Here is a 14,132-nt window from a genome sequence, read left to right as displayed (position 1 = left end):
GGCAAAGGCTGAGGGGCTGCTGGGAGGGCGGTGCTGGTAGGGGTGGGTGGCAGCTGTACCTGTAGATGCGGGGGCTCAGAGGTGGCCACCACCACAAGGGAGCTCCCATCAGAGGACGAGTCCGTATTACTGGTGTCAGCTCCTGTCCCCACCATGGAGCTCCCCTCGCCCTCCGTCCCACTGGTGAATTCAGACTCCGTAGTGTTGCCCTCCAGGGCCATGTGGGATGCAGCTCCCTCCAGCTCCGGTGCCACTGCTCCTCCGCCTGATGATGCTAATGCACACAAGAACAGGGAGACCACAAAAAGGGGGGGGCAACAGAAGAAAGACATGTTGAGTGCATGCGTTACCGCTACCGTTAGCGGACACGACAGACACAGAAGCCCCCTGCACTACGCCGCGCACTTGGGGTCCAATCTTCAATCCCTGGGACATGGCCTACAAGGCTATGGCCGACATCTGCACACATGGATGTCACAGGAGCCTGACTAGGTGTAGTTGGCACTGTACACAGGTGGGGTGGGGTGCCACAGGGTCTGCCAGAAGAAGGGGACCTAACTAGCACACTCGCCCTGGCCTACGGAAACCCACAGCCCACCTCCCCCACCCAAACACCTCCACTGCGTGTTGAATCAGCAGAATGAGAGTGTACTCACCACCTTGTTGCTGCTGTGATGCCCAACTCCGGGTACGCCACCGCCAGGATCCTGAACATAAGGGGGGTCATGGTGCGACGGGCACCTCTCCAACGTTGGGAGGCCATCCCCAGCTGGGCCTCAGCCGTCTTCTTGCTCCAGCGGCGAATGTCCTCTCATCTCTTACGACAGTGGGTGCTCCGTCTGTGATAGACCGCCACAGTCAAGACGTCGTTGGCGATGGCACGCCAGATGTCCTTCTTCTGGTGGGCGCTGACCTACATGAATTGTACAGGGGAAAAAGAAAAGTTATTACCAACTGCACCGTCACAGTCATTGGCCCCCATCCCTACCCTTGCCATGTGGCACATGCACTCACCGTCGTTTCGTGCACGCCTCATTCTCCCACCCCCATCTTTCATCCACCCCACTCCACACAGGCATAGCTCATACAGCCTGCTCCCAGTGTACTAACCTGTTTGTCTGGAGGACCGTAGAGTAGTGTGTACTGGGGGAGGACCAAATCCACGAGTTTCTCCAACTCCTCTGTGCTGAAGGCAGGGGCCCTTTCCCCAGACGCACAAGCCATTGTCTCTTCCAGACTGAGGTCACAGCAGCACTTGCAGTGTAGGTCCTCTCCTGTCGAAGATCAGGTATTGAGTGATTGAACAGATAGAAAATGGCGGTCACGTCCGTGGCGGTGCGTACCGTCATTGCCGGCGTACATCGTCATTGGCTCCTGGGACCCTTAGGGTCCAATTTTAACCAATGCAGAATTGCGCCGCGGTCTTTGACCGCCAACCGCGACGGTGTACAACGCCAGCACAGTTACCTCACTTCCCATTGTCCCACTTTACAGGTCAGGCAGCCGCCATTTCAGGGGCCCACATGGCTTACTTTTTTACTGCTTCACACATACCTAGGCCTTGCCTCAACACTCATACATGCAAATTTCGCATTATGAATCGTGTTCTGTGTAAGCTGTGTGTACGTACCTCTGAGTTGGTTGACTCTGAGCTCGCTGTTGTCCTTCATAGGCACCGTCCTCTGGGACATGTGAGGAGATGGCGGCATCCTCCGGTGTACAGACCGCTGGTGGACCTGTCGACAATGGAGGAAAGACATGTGATTATCACCTACAGGCTTGATCGAGGCACAATCCGGGAACTGTGTGCCCAGTTGGAGCCAGACCTGATGACAGCTATCCGCCATCCCACAGGAATCCCCCCTCTAGTGCTGGTGCTGTCAGTATTCCATTTCCTTGCAAGTGGCTCATTTCAAACAACAGTGGCCATAGCATCAGGGATGTCCCAGCCTATTCTTTCCAACGTGTTGTCCAGAGTGTTGTCTGCCCTGCTGAAACACATGCGGAGCTACATCGTTTTCCCTCAGGTGGAGGATTTGCCTACAGTGAAAGGTGACTTCTATGCCCTGGGACATATCCCCAACATCATAGGTGCCATTGATGGGACACATGTGGCTTTGGTACCCCCCGCAGGAGTGAACAGGTGTACAGAAATCGGAAGAGTTACCATTCGGTGAATGTGCAGATGGTGTGTTTGGCAGACCAGTACATCTCCCATGTGAATGCCAAATTCCCTGAGTCAGTGCATGACGCTTACATCCTGCGGAATAGCAGCATCCCTTATGTAATGGCTCAACTCCAGAGGCACCATGTGTGGCTATTAGGTGAGCACCTGGAAGCAAGTCAGTGGGAATGGTTGTCTGGGTCTGGGGATATCCCTACAGGTTATTGTGTGTCTAATAGTTGTCCCTCACCATTTGCAGGTGACTCTGGTTACCCCAATCTGTCAGGGCTACTGACCCCAGTGAGGAATCCCAGGAGAAGGGCAGAGGAACGCTACAATGAGGCCCATGGGTGAACTAGGAGGATTATAGAGCGGACCTTCGGCCTCCTGAAGGCCAGGTTCAGGTGCCTCCATATGACAGGTGGTTCCCTATTCTACTAACCAAAGAAGGTGTGCCAGATCATCGTGGTCTGCTGTCTGCTTCACAACTTAGCTTTGCGACGACAGGTGCCTTTTCTGCAGGAGGATGGTCCAGGTGGAGGTGTTGTGGCAGCTGTGGAGCCTGTGGACAGTGAAGACGAGGAAGCAGAAGAAGAGGACATCGACAACAGGAACTCTGTTATCCTGCAATACTTCCAGTGAGACACAGGTAAGAATACAAACCTGCCTATTAGATGTACTTTAGCACTACTACCTCTCTACTGTCTGTCGTTTTCACCCAGTGTATGGTCACTGAGTTGTCACTTTCCCTTCCGATTTCACAGATGTGGGTCCCACCAGGGTGACATCTGCTTTGTTTCCTCATGGACTAGAGCTGTGTGGCATAGGTATGTTGACATTACAATTGAAAGAGCATTTTGTCACTGTAATTGCTAATACACTATTTCGAAATCACAGACAGACTCCAGATTGTTTTGTGCGTTATGGGTGTTTATTTAAGTGCTCAATATTGGAGGGTGCTGTAAAATGGTGAGGGGTGATGGTGGAGGAATGTCCATGGCAGAGTCCAGTCTATTAGTCTCACAGGTGCATTGCCCAAAGGGGCATAGGAAGTGGAGCTGGGGCAGTTTGAGGATGGACTGGGTGACCAGGTGGGACAAAAGAATGACATACAGTGCGGTCTCATTTCTTGGCAGGGGTCTTGGCATCGTTCTCTGTCTTTGTCCTGGTTCTCAGGGACCGTTTGCGGGTGGTTCTCTATCTGCAGGGGGTGGGGTGCTGGTGTGGTGGTCCTGTGGCGGTGCCTCCTGTCCACTAGCGCCGGCAGAGGTAGTGGGCAGTTCATCATCCAGGCTAGTGTCAGGGGCCCCTTGTTGTGCCACAGTGTCCCTCTTGGTGTTTAGGACTTCCTTCCGCACCCCTACGATGGTGCCCAGGGTGGAATTGATGGATCTGAGTTCCTCCCTGAAGCCCAAATACTGTTCCTCCTGCAGCCACTAGGTCTTCTGAAACTTGGACAGTACCGTTGCCATCGTCTCCTGGGAATGGTGGTAGGCTCCCATGATGTTGGAGAGGGCCTCATGGAGAGTGGGTTCCCTGGGCCTGTCCTCCCCCAGTCACACAGCAGCCCTCCCAGTTCCCCTGTGTTCCTGGGCCTCTGTCCCCTAAACGGTGTGCCCACTGCCACTGCCCCCAGGTCCCTGGTGTTGTTGGGGTGGTGGGTTAGCCTGGGTTCCCTGTAGTGGTGGACACACTGCTGTTTGATGTGTCCTGGGGACAGAGGTATGAGCCCGCTGGGTGAGTTCTGTGCTGGTGTTTCCAGAGGGGGGAAGCTCTGTGGTGGCCTGTGACTGTGTGAGGGGAACCAACTGTCCCGAGGTCCCAGATGGGCCGGGCTAGTCATCTAGATCCAGTTGGACAGAGCTGCTGTCATCACTGCGGGCCTCTTCTGTTGGTGGTGTGGACATGTGTGGACCCTCCAGTCGGGTGACGTTGGGTAGGGGTCCGCTAGGGGTATAAAAGGATGTTTATTGCATTTGTGTGTGCCATGGTGTGCAATGGGTGGGTGACAGTGTACCCCAGTGCTTGCATTCCTGTGTGGGACCTTGTGTGATGGTGGTTTAGGGGGGTGTATGGGTATGTGCAGTGGCCATGCTTTGGTGATGGGTGTCCATGCTTTGTTGTTGCATGCAGGGCTTGGTGTTGGGATGTGTGGTTTGTGATATTGGGATATTTGCGATATTTGCGAGGAGTTGGAGTGATGGGGGTGAGGGCGAGGGTGGGGGTATGTGATGGCATGCAGGTAGGGTTGGGGATATAGTAGTAAAGCATTGCCTTACCAGAGTCCATTCCTCCATCTACTCCTACGAGGCCCTCAGGATGCAGAATCTCCAAGACTTGTTCCTCCCATGTTGTTGGTTGTGTGGGAGGAGGTGGGGGTCTGCCGCCAGTCCGCTGAACCGCAAGGTGGTGTCTTGATACCACTGAACGCACCTCTCCCCGTAGGTCGTTCCACCTCTTCCTGATGTCATCCCTATTTCTTGGGTGTTGTCCCACTGCGTTGGCCCTGTCCACGATTCTTCGCCATAGCTCCATCTTCCTAGCTATGGAGGTGTGCTGCACCTGTGATCCGAATAGCTGTGGCTGTACCCGGACGATTTCCTCCACCATGACCCTGAGCTCCTCCTCAGAGAATCTGGGGTGTCTTTGCTGTGTCATGGGGTGGTGTGGGATATGTGTGGGTTGGTGTGTGTTGTGATGTGTGGGGTGATATTTAGTGGTGTGTTGTGTGAGGTGCGTGGAAGTTATGTGGGTGATGGTATTGTGTGCTTGTGGATGCTTGGTTGTAGTTTGTAGTGTCTCTCTCTGGCCTTCTTTCGGTATTTTTGTCTTAGGGGTTTGTGGGTGATGTGGGTGTGTGTTTTATATTGTATTGGGTGTATGAGAGTGGTGTGTGTATGTGTATCAGGTGTGTATATTTCGATTTGTCCAATGTGGCTGTGTTTTGTAAGAGTGTGTGTATTTTGAGCGCGGCAGTGTGTACCGCCAATGGTTTACCACGATTGAAAGTCCCCCGCGTGGATTCATGGGTCGTGATAGTGTCGGCGCATTTCTGTTGGTGTGACGGCGGATCACTGACCTTTGGTCTGGCAGACTTGTGTGGGTGTCTCGATTTTGGCGGATTCCGAGCAGTGGGTCATAATGACCGTGGTGGAATTCCGCTGCTGCGGCGGTGTGTTGGCGGTCTTCTGTACGGCAGTAAGCGGCTTTTGCTGCCAATGTTGTAATGAGGGCCTAAGACTCAACTGTCAGATGCTATATTTTGGCAGAAAAACCATTGGATGTGTCCAGTGTTGTTTTGTATTTTTTGCTCACCATGTTATTAATGATTGCTGTGCTTTGTGAATTTTGTAGAGCATATGTGCGTATATGACCATTTAAATGTCTGTAGTCTAAGACTTTTCTGTATGAATGGTCCGATTTAGCTACTGGGAATAATGGATTATTCATGGGTGAGACAGAGGGTTCAATTACGCCCTGGTACTCCAGTTGTGTGAGGATTTCCCTCACGGATGCTTTAGCATCATGTTTTATCAGGTATTGGGTTTGAGTTTGGGGTTGATTTTTTACAGGGATTACATGATAGGGGGAATCTTTATCCCATCCTACGTGGTTGCAAAATAACACAGGTGCCTGCGCCAATACCCAATCAATGGTGTAGGATTCTGCGAGCTCTTCGGGAACAAGAGGTGAGAAAGAAGGTTTGATAACATCTTCCCCATTTGGGCAGGTACGGACAAATTCAGGTGGCCAATGCTTTTTGGCCAGCAGAATACCATATATGTTTACAACATGGTCTCAAAAGATTGCGTAAATTGTCTGTTCAATGTCTCCTTCTAACTGTAACCTTACTTTGTACACCCTATCAGGCATGGAGACATGCATGTCTGCAGTTTCTACTTGTTAGAAGTCATCAGTTGCTTTTACCTCCAGATGCTCTGGAAGATTCTGGTGAACTATTGTGACCTCTGCCGCGCTGTCTAATAGCGCATGTGCCCACTTCTTGTTCTTCAAGAGAGCCCTCTTCTTGAGTGGCATGTTGAACTGCAACTGCTGCCACCTTTTTCTTTTTGAATTGTGGTTTTTGTTGGGGAAGTTTTTCTTCTTTTTTAACAGAAAGTTCTGTTGAGCGTTGTGATTCCTGTCTCGGTTTCACGTACCCAGTTCTTCGCTCTGGCCACCCACCTCTCTCATTGCGTTTTTCTGATGAGTCCTGAAAAGAATGAGATTGGCGTGTATCAGTATATTGATGTCTGTCAGGCGTTTTTTATTATCTCTATTTCTGAGATTATATTTATTCTGTCGGGTCTCCACATTCGGAGAGTCTTCCCTTTCTTTTTTGGGTGCTTGTTGTTTTTTTATATTAGCGTTTCTTCGTACACTCAGGAGCTTTCTTGGCTGAATCTTTATTAGATTTACCTTGAAATTGTGGTTTTGTTGGTCTGGCTCCCAGACTATCTTGACCAATGATAGAGTAGGTTTCTGCAATAATCTTTGATAACTCACTCACTTTTTTGATCCTGTGAAGGAACATCCCAGAGCTGCATGTGCACCGCTAGTGCGACCGCTTCCCCTTTAAGGTTACTTAATATAATTGTGGATACTGAGGCACAATTACCCATTAGTTGCATCCCCAAATCCAGGGCCAGGGCTGCCCCGTATTCATCTTGAATTTGTTTCAACACTTCCGGTAAATTGGCAAGGGTCAGCGTACCATGTTCGGTAGTATAGAGCATGGCAAATACCGTGCCTCATGTATTACAATTATCTACAGTGGGAACCATCCCAAATGGCAAGCATATTGTTAATATTCTGTGTGTTTATCCTGAGGTTCCCTATGGGGAAATACTGCATTTATTTTTTGAGCTAACCAAAACGGAATTTCTTCTCATTTGGCTGGTACTTTACCCATGATCGAATGTACAGTTGCAGGGTTAATGCACCTGCATGTGGTTGTGCTGGTGCAGCATGTTCTTAGTTCATGTTTAATGTTTGGATTGGAAACTGTACTAATCGTCTGTATATTGCTGTCAGCTCAGCATATCAGTGAAAGACTTCAGCTACCGTTAGGTTCGCTGCAGCAGGGTGAGGTGTATAAGTGGCCAATAAAGGCCAGATAGGACCATCATTACTTAGAGGACCTAACCTAACGTGTAAAATTGTGTGGGGTAGGGCGTCATCAAGCCAATTATTATGTTCTTGATAAGGTAGAGGTATTTCTAAATATGCATATGCTCTGTATTGTGCATGTACGTTTGCAGGGTGTGTAGTTATGAAATGTATTAGTGTTCCCATCAACTGCTGGAAATGTGACCCAAGAATAAAAAAGTTCAGTTCAATCGGCTGGGTGAGCATCAACAACAAATGTGACTGGACCTCCCCCCCCCCCAGGCCATTAGGCCACGTGCCAGTAAATGTTCAGTAACGGGTGGTCGCATATTGACTGCAATTGCTACCTGTTGTGGATACGCCATAATGAATGGTAACTTTTGGTAACTTTGTTCAGAGATAAGCACACCAAATGGGGATTATCTTTTTAGAGTTCAAGCTTGAACAACCTACAGCATTAGTTAGGTACTTCCTACTTAGCTGAGGAAATCATCAATACCACAGACGTCTCCATATATAGAACCGAGGTGTCTTTGTATGTAGTGAGACAGAGATACTCAGGAGGATCCAAAAATTAGAGCCTGAAGAAACGTTGGTGGTGCCATGTCATGGTGGCTCTCATTATTCTATTGAGACTACTGGATTTGAGCGGCAGAATTGCCTGTGGTGTGGGAGACTGAGTCTAACCCACTACAGGTGACACCTGTCGCCCCAATCCGGGTTTCTGGTTCCGGCTAGCTAGCAGTGCCTCGTCTCTACTCAAAAGCAGGGATGATTGGGCAGCCGAGCCCATGACACAATTGACTCCTCAGGGAAATCGTGGTCACTCAGATTTCATCCGTTTCTCTCAGTTACATTAGTCTCACATATACAAGGCCAAGCAGAGGCAGTATATGTTTCAATAAGGTTTTAATGAAGCAACTGCATCTTCGATAATAAAGCATGTACTGCAATAACCAGGACGATAAAGCATGACAGAATTAAAATTGTGACAAGGAGAGTGAAGCATAGAAATAACGTTACCATATTGTCACTGCAGTCAATAGACTAACTCCTACCTAGGCTATATTAGAGCACAGCATGTTAAGCTCTAGTTCTGCCATTCAGGTTCCCCTGGGAAAATATCATCCCCCATACCTGAGCAAAGGCCTAAAGTCTGCATAAGCAGCTGTAGCGAAGCATTCACCAATCAGCATACAGTCGTGGTCATCTGGCTGGAATCTCCCTCTAACATGTATGGGACAGGAATGGGTTTTAATAATAAAACAGCTGATGTTGTGAGAAAAAGTTCCTATGTAAGGATTTGTATGTTTCTATGAACACCAGAGACGAAGCGCTACCACATTTACCGCCAACCTATCTTACTGCAGCCTTGAGAGAAGCACAGAGTGATCAGAATGTCTTGTTTAGGAATGCAGTGCTGGTCTAGGCAAAGAACAGCTAGATAGAGAGAAATAAAAAAAGACCGCAGATGTGGCTATTGCTAAAATAATAAACAAAGCTGAATAAAATATATCTAGGTTAACATGCACAGCGGCAGGCCTAGTGTGCTAAAATAACGTGCATGGAGCTATAACTAAAATGGCTACACAACAAGAGTATACAGGTGAAAGGATGCCTGTCCAGGTGGCTGAAAGTATATGGGTGAAAGGATGCCTGCCTGGATGGGTAAACAGAATCCTCAAGTGGGTTGGATCTTTTGAATGGGTGAATTGGTAAAAGGATGATTGGTTGGGTATTGGGTGAATGGATACTTGCAAAAGGTTAGTTGAGAGGCATGTTTTGAATTTGGAAGGTTTTAAATGAAGAAGAGCAGGATGAGAAAATGTAAAGCTCAAATGATGTGTGTCAAAGCCAAGGGTGAAGAATAAGAGTACTACAATAACACATTTGCAAAGATGAATAGATGAATACTTGGAATGAAGAAACAAAGGAGCTCTTATGGATAGGGGTGTTCTTCTCACGTATGTTACTTGCTTGGAATGGTTTTTATCAAAGGTTTGATTCAAAGAGTTGGGTGGTATTTCTGACTATTCCCTTGACTCGCAATATTTTTGGAGCGAGTCAGGTAATACGCATCCCAGCATCCAGTAACCATCTTCTCCCTCCCTCGCTATGGCCTTTCTCCAGGGCCTCCCATGATAACCCAACAACTGAATGGTTCAGTTTGGCAAATCAGCACTGCAATGTTGGCTGTGCAAGGTGTGTCTGTCTGCTTAAGTTAAGTTAATGTGTCAAACAGTTTTCAATACATGGCAAAGCAAAAACAAGGTGTGATTCCCTTCCCTCCCAGTGCCCACTCAGTCACTTCCTATTACTTCACTCCTTTATTCTTTCTTAAGTTCTCACCCAGCCTTGCAAATAATTTGAAAAATCTATTTGATGCTTGTGCCACATTTTTCTAGCCAAGTGATATATAATTATAAATATAACTCATTATGGCTTCCATAATGGAATTACTTCGGTTCCAGTTTTTCCCTTTCCACATTGGCCAACCACAGTGACTCACACTACCAGCCAAACCTTAGGCACATGATGATGATGAGGAATTGATCAGTAAAGTGTGTACTCTACCTACCCAGCCTAATCCCCTGTACCTTGCCCTGAAGTTAAGGAAGTTAAGAAGATTAATTTCTTTACTGCAAAGCAAATGTATTTTTTTGGAAAAAGTAAGTATTACAAAGTATAGTGACCGAGGCTGATGAGGATAGTGAGTAAAGTGGTACTAAGTAAGTGCCTCGATTTTCATGATTTTCATGGATGCAATAGTCTGTGACGAACGTCCCAAATGTAACCCATATAAATATATATATAAATATATATATATATATATATATCCCATTCCACCATATTGCTTTTCCCAGCGTCTCCTTATTGTAGACAGAAGGTCTGCATGATTGATTTTATTACACTATGTGGATTGTTTTTCTTATTATTATTAATTGGCCTTGTGGTCTGGGTACAATTGAAAGGTATTTATTTAGAAGAAGAACAGGGCTATTGGAATAAGAGAATTTTCAAATACAGCAGCCACAGCTGCAGACATTAACGAGTACGACTAGAGCACCAGCTGAGCTAGAATGACACCATGAATTTAGCACAACAGGAGAGAGAAGAATACCTGTACACCATAGCGCATAATAGCTGTGACTCTAATCATCTTAAAATCAAATGCCTGATGTAACCATCAAAGGTACTACTACTTTGCTACTACATGATTTTAAACAAATGTTTTGCTCAGAGCATTGTTTACAATAACTCTTTCTTCTTTCTTGATATAGCTATTCCTTCTGGTCCACCATCACGGCAGGAAATAGAAGCCCAGCTACGGCGGCAGAAGCTGGAGGCCAGTAGGGCAGAGTATCAGTGGCTAATAGTCCTTGAGGAGGAGGAGGAGGCGGCAGCAGCAGCCGCTGTCAATGCTCAGTTCTCCAGCCAGCCCCAAGAACCTCCAGCCCATGCTTAACACCAGTGCTGCAGTGGCAGGACAGCTGCCCGCTGCCATAAAGTCACTACTGCCCACCAGACACCGCTTTCCAATGCTGTGTCCTTAGAAATACCGGAGCAAATAGAAGCCAGGCAGGCATGCATGGAGGGGCTCCTCAAATCAGTCCTGGCTCACCTTTAATGTCTTCTTCTGCCCCTTTTTTAACCTTTTATTTTGGTGGGTAGGACTTGTTGTGGGTGGAGAGAGTAGGAATTTGTTTTTGGGATCAGAACTTTTCCACTTTGTTTTCTTTTTTAATGGACAATTGGACAGTTGTTTTTGGACTTGGGTTAGATTTTTTGGGGGATGGGGTGGGCCAGTTATGGGTGGAAGGGGTGGATTTCTATTCTTTTTATTAGGGACGGGGGTAATAAATATTTTATTATAGTTGTTTATGCCTAAAATCTTTTTCGGGTGTTTTACTTCAAACTGCTGCCTTTTAGTGCAGTATGTTTTTTAAATCTTCTGATAATGTATCTCTTTCAGCGCAACATGTTTTATAATCTGCCCCATTTCTTACTATTGTGATTCTCACTTTTTGTACTGTTTGTGTTGTTACAGCTAATTTTGCATTCTAGTGTATATACTATCTATATTCCTTACCTCCTAAGGGAGTATAGTCTCTAAGGTATTTTTTGCATTTGTCTCACCAAAATAAAGTACCCTTATTTTTGTAACACTGAGCATTTTCTTTCATGTGTGTGAGTACTGTGTGACTGCAGCGGTATTGCTTGAGCTTTGCTTGTCTCCTAGTTAGGCCTTGGCTGCTCATCCACACTACTCCTAGAGAGCCTGGCTTCTGGACACTGCCTACATTTCACTAATAAGGCCATCCTCCTGCAGGAGGAATAGAAAAATGAGTGTCTATGGCACAGTTAACTTTACATTCTGTCAGCCACAGTGAGACCCAAGTTGTTATATATCTAAAAATGTTCAGTCACCTACGTTTGCAAAATAGTAAATATAATTAATGTTGGGGTGAAGCTAACAGACACAGTTCACAAACAATGATTGAATGAAAAATAATAGTAGTCTGTATGGCCAAATTGGATGGTGCATCTGAATTATTCTTGGATTGCCCCATCAATCTTCTTGGGTGACAGCCTGAAGCGGTCCAATAAGGTAAGCATGAGTGTTATGGTGCAGGAGAAGAGAAGGCCTACGCATTGTAAAACAGAAATGATTATTATGATATTGTAGAATCAAGAAGGAAATAATGGAAGGTAAGCTTAATAAGGATTAGTGTACCAAGAAGACTCAGAGGTGGTAGAGCAAGAGCAAAGTCCTTTGCAATCATTCATATAGCATTACTTACAGGCACATTGCTAATCCTCTTAGATTTACAAAACTCAATGCACATTGGCCAGTGAGTTGTAAATCAAATATTTTGGGCAGTCCTGCCAGGGGACAAAAAGGAAGATTATGCACAGAATGAATGCAGGCATGGTGTCTCAAATCTCCTTGAAGTGATTTTGTGGATGGGGGGCTTCTTCACTGCACACTGATCCAACTGCAATCCGGCCATACATGTGCCTAAAATGGTTATGGTCCATTAGTCATTAAGATTGAAATAACAATATAAAATAATAGTAATATTCCCGCAGCTAATGGTATCCTTTTTTTCCTCAAAGCAGTTCATCAATAGTAAAAAGTAGGACATTCTATGGTGCCCCAGGTCTAGTCAGGAAAGTAGAGTTCACCATCAGATTCAGGTGTTTCATCCAGACTTTGGTCAGCTAGCACACTACCATGACCTGAGTCTGACCAATCACCCTCATCCACCTGTACTTCAGGTATGCTGTAATTCGGGGGCACAAAGTGCTGAGTCATTTTGATCATGGTTAATCTCTCAATATGTTGGGGTGAGAAAATGGTACTTCTTACTGTGACAACCACACCAGCTGCATTGAACACACACTCAGCAGACACACTGGGTACAGGGCGAGCCAGATACTCAATTCCCAGCCTGATGAGCACTGGACATTGGCTCCTCTTCCCTTTCAATACACTAATGGGTTTTGATCCAGATAGACCTCAGTTGGGTCATCCAGGTAGGCCTGGACCATCCTCTCAATATTCATAGGTGCTCCACCATGCTTGACCTCTTTTGCTTTCGCCTCTGCAATGGACTTAAGCCCTGCCTTTAGAAACCAATCAAATCCAGATTTTGGGGCTGCTGCTCCTGTTCCTGTTGCTGGTGTTGGCTTTGGCTACTGTGAGCCAACAGCACTGTCTGCAGGCTCTATGGAAGTTGAAGGCTGCACCCGAGAACTTCTGCCTGTGAGAGAGCCTCTAATTCCCAGCTGTTCTTTTTCTAGGTCATTGGCTTGCTCTGCACGTCTAGTAGGTTGAAACAAACCCCGTCTGAAAAAGGAATGAAAGCGGCCTGTAATTGCTTTTACTGTGGGTCAAGAATTATGGCACTGATTTAATGTTTGGATGAGACAATGTCTCTTTGCAGCCTTGTATTAACAGATTAGCAAAGAATTAAGCTCTCCGTCAACTCCTGCACATCTGTTTGTCATCCACACAGGGGTACGTTTCAGACACCTCCTTTAGCTCTTTCTGCAACATATGCACCAATGGGATAGCTTGGCAAATGGTACAGTCCTTCTTGCTGACTTTCTGTGTGAAAATTTCAAAAAGAAGCAGCATCTCTATCAGGCATTTGACCAGGTACCATATGCCCATCTCAGTGATCATGCCTTTCACGTTGCATCCTCTCTTTGCATGACATATTCATTGATTGTTCTGTACTGCTCAAACAGGTGTTGCAACATGTAATTAGTTGAATCCCAACTTGTTGGTACCTCCTGTATGATAGATTTGACTGGCATTCTATTATGAGGCTGGATAATCCTCAACAGCTTTCAGGCTTTAAAATAATGGCTAAAATGAGTGCAGATTAGTCTGCATGTGGACAGTAAGTTGAAAAAGTCCTGTACAATGATGTTTATGCAGTGCACCAAACACAGGACCCTTAAATAGCCACCGTCTGACAAGACTTTAACTCTATTACTGCCATTGTCCATGGCAACAAATTCAATAAGCCCTCTGGGGTGCAGCCATTCAAAGACCTTGTTGTTAAAGTCTTCCAAGATGTTTGCAGCTGTATGAGATTTTTCCATAGCAAAATTAGCTACCATTGCATGCTTCCGAGCACCATTACAAATTTCAGCAGTGTCAACACTTGCAGATATAATTTTTCTAACCACCACAAAAGAGATCCAGTGTCTTGTGATGCGCATGTAATCAGTGGCTTGGCAACTTGTCCATGTCTGTCATCAGGTAGATTGTGTGGACAGCACTCTGCTGCAAAGCTTGTCCAACCAATTCCAGCACATCATGATGTAGCACTGGAACAGCAACTCT

This window comes from Pleurodeles waltl, chromosome 3_1, assembly GCF_031143425.1.
Source record: "Pleurodeles waltl isolate 20211129_DDA chromosome 3_1, aPleWal1.hap1.20221129, whole genome shotgun sequence".
NCBI lineage: Eukaryota > Metazoa > Chordata > Amphibia > Caudata > Salamandridae > Pleurodeles > Pleurodeles waltl.
Note: the sequence above shows the minus strand (reverse complement) of the source record.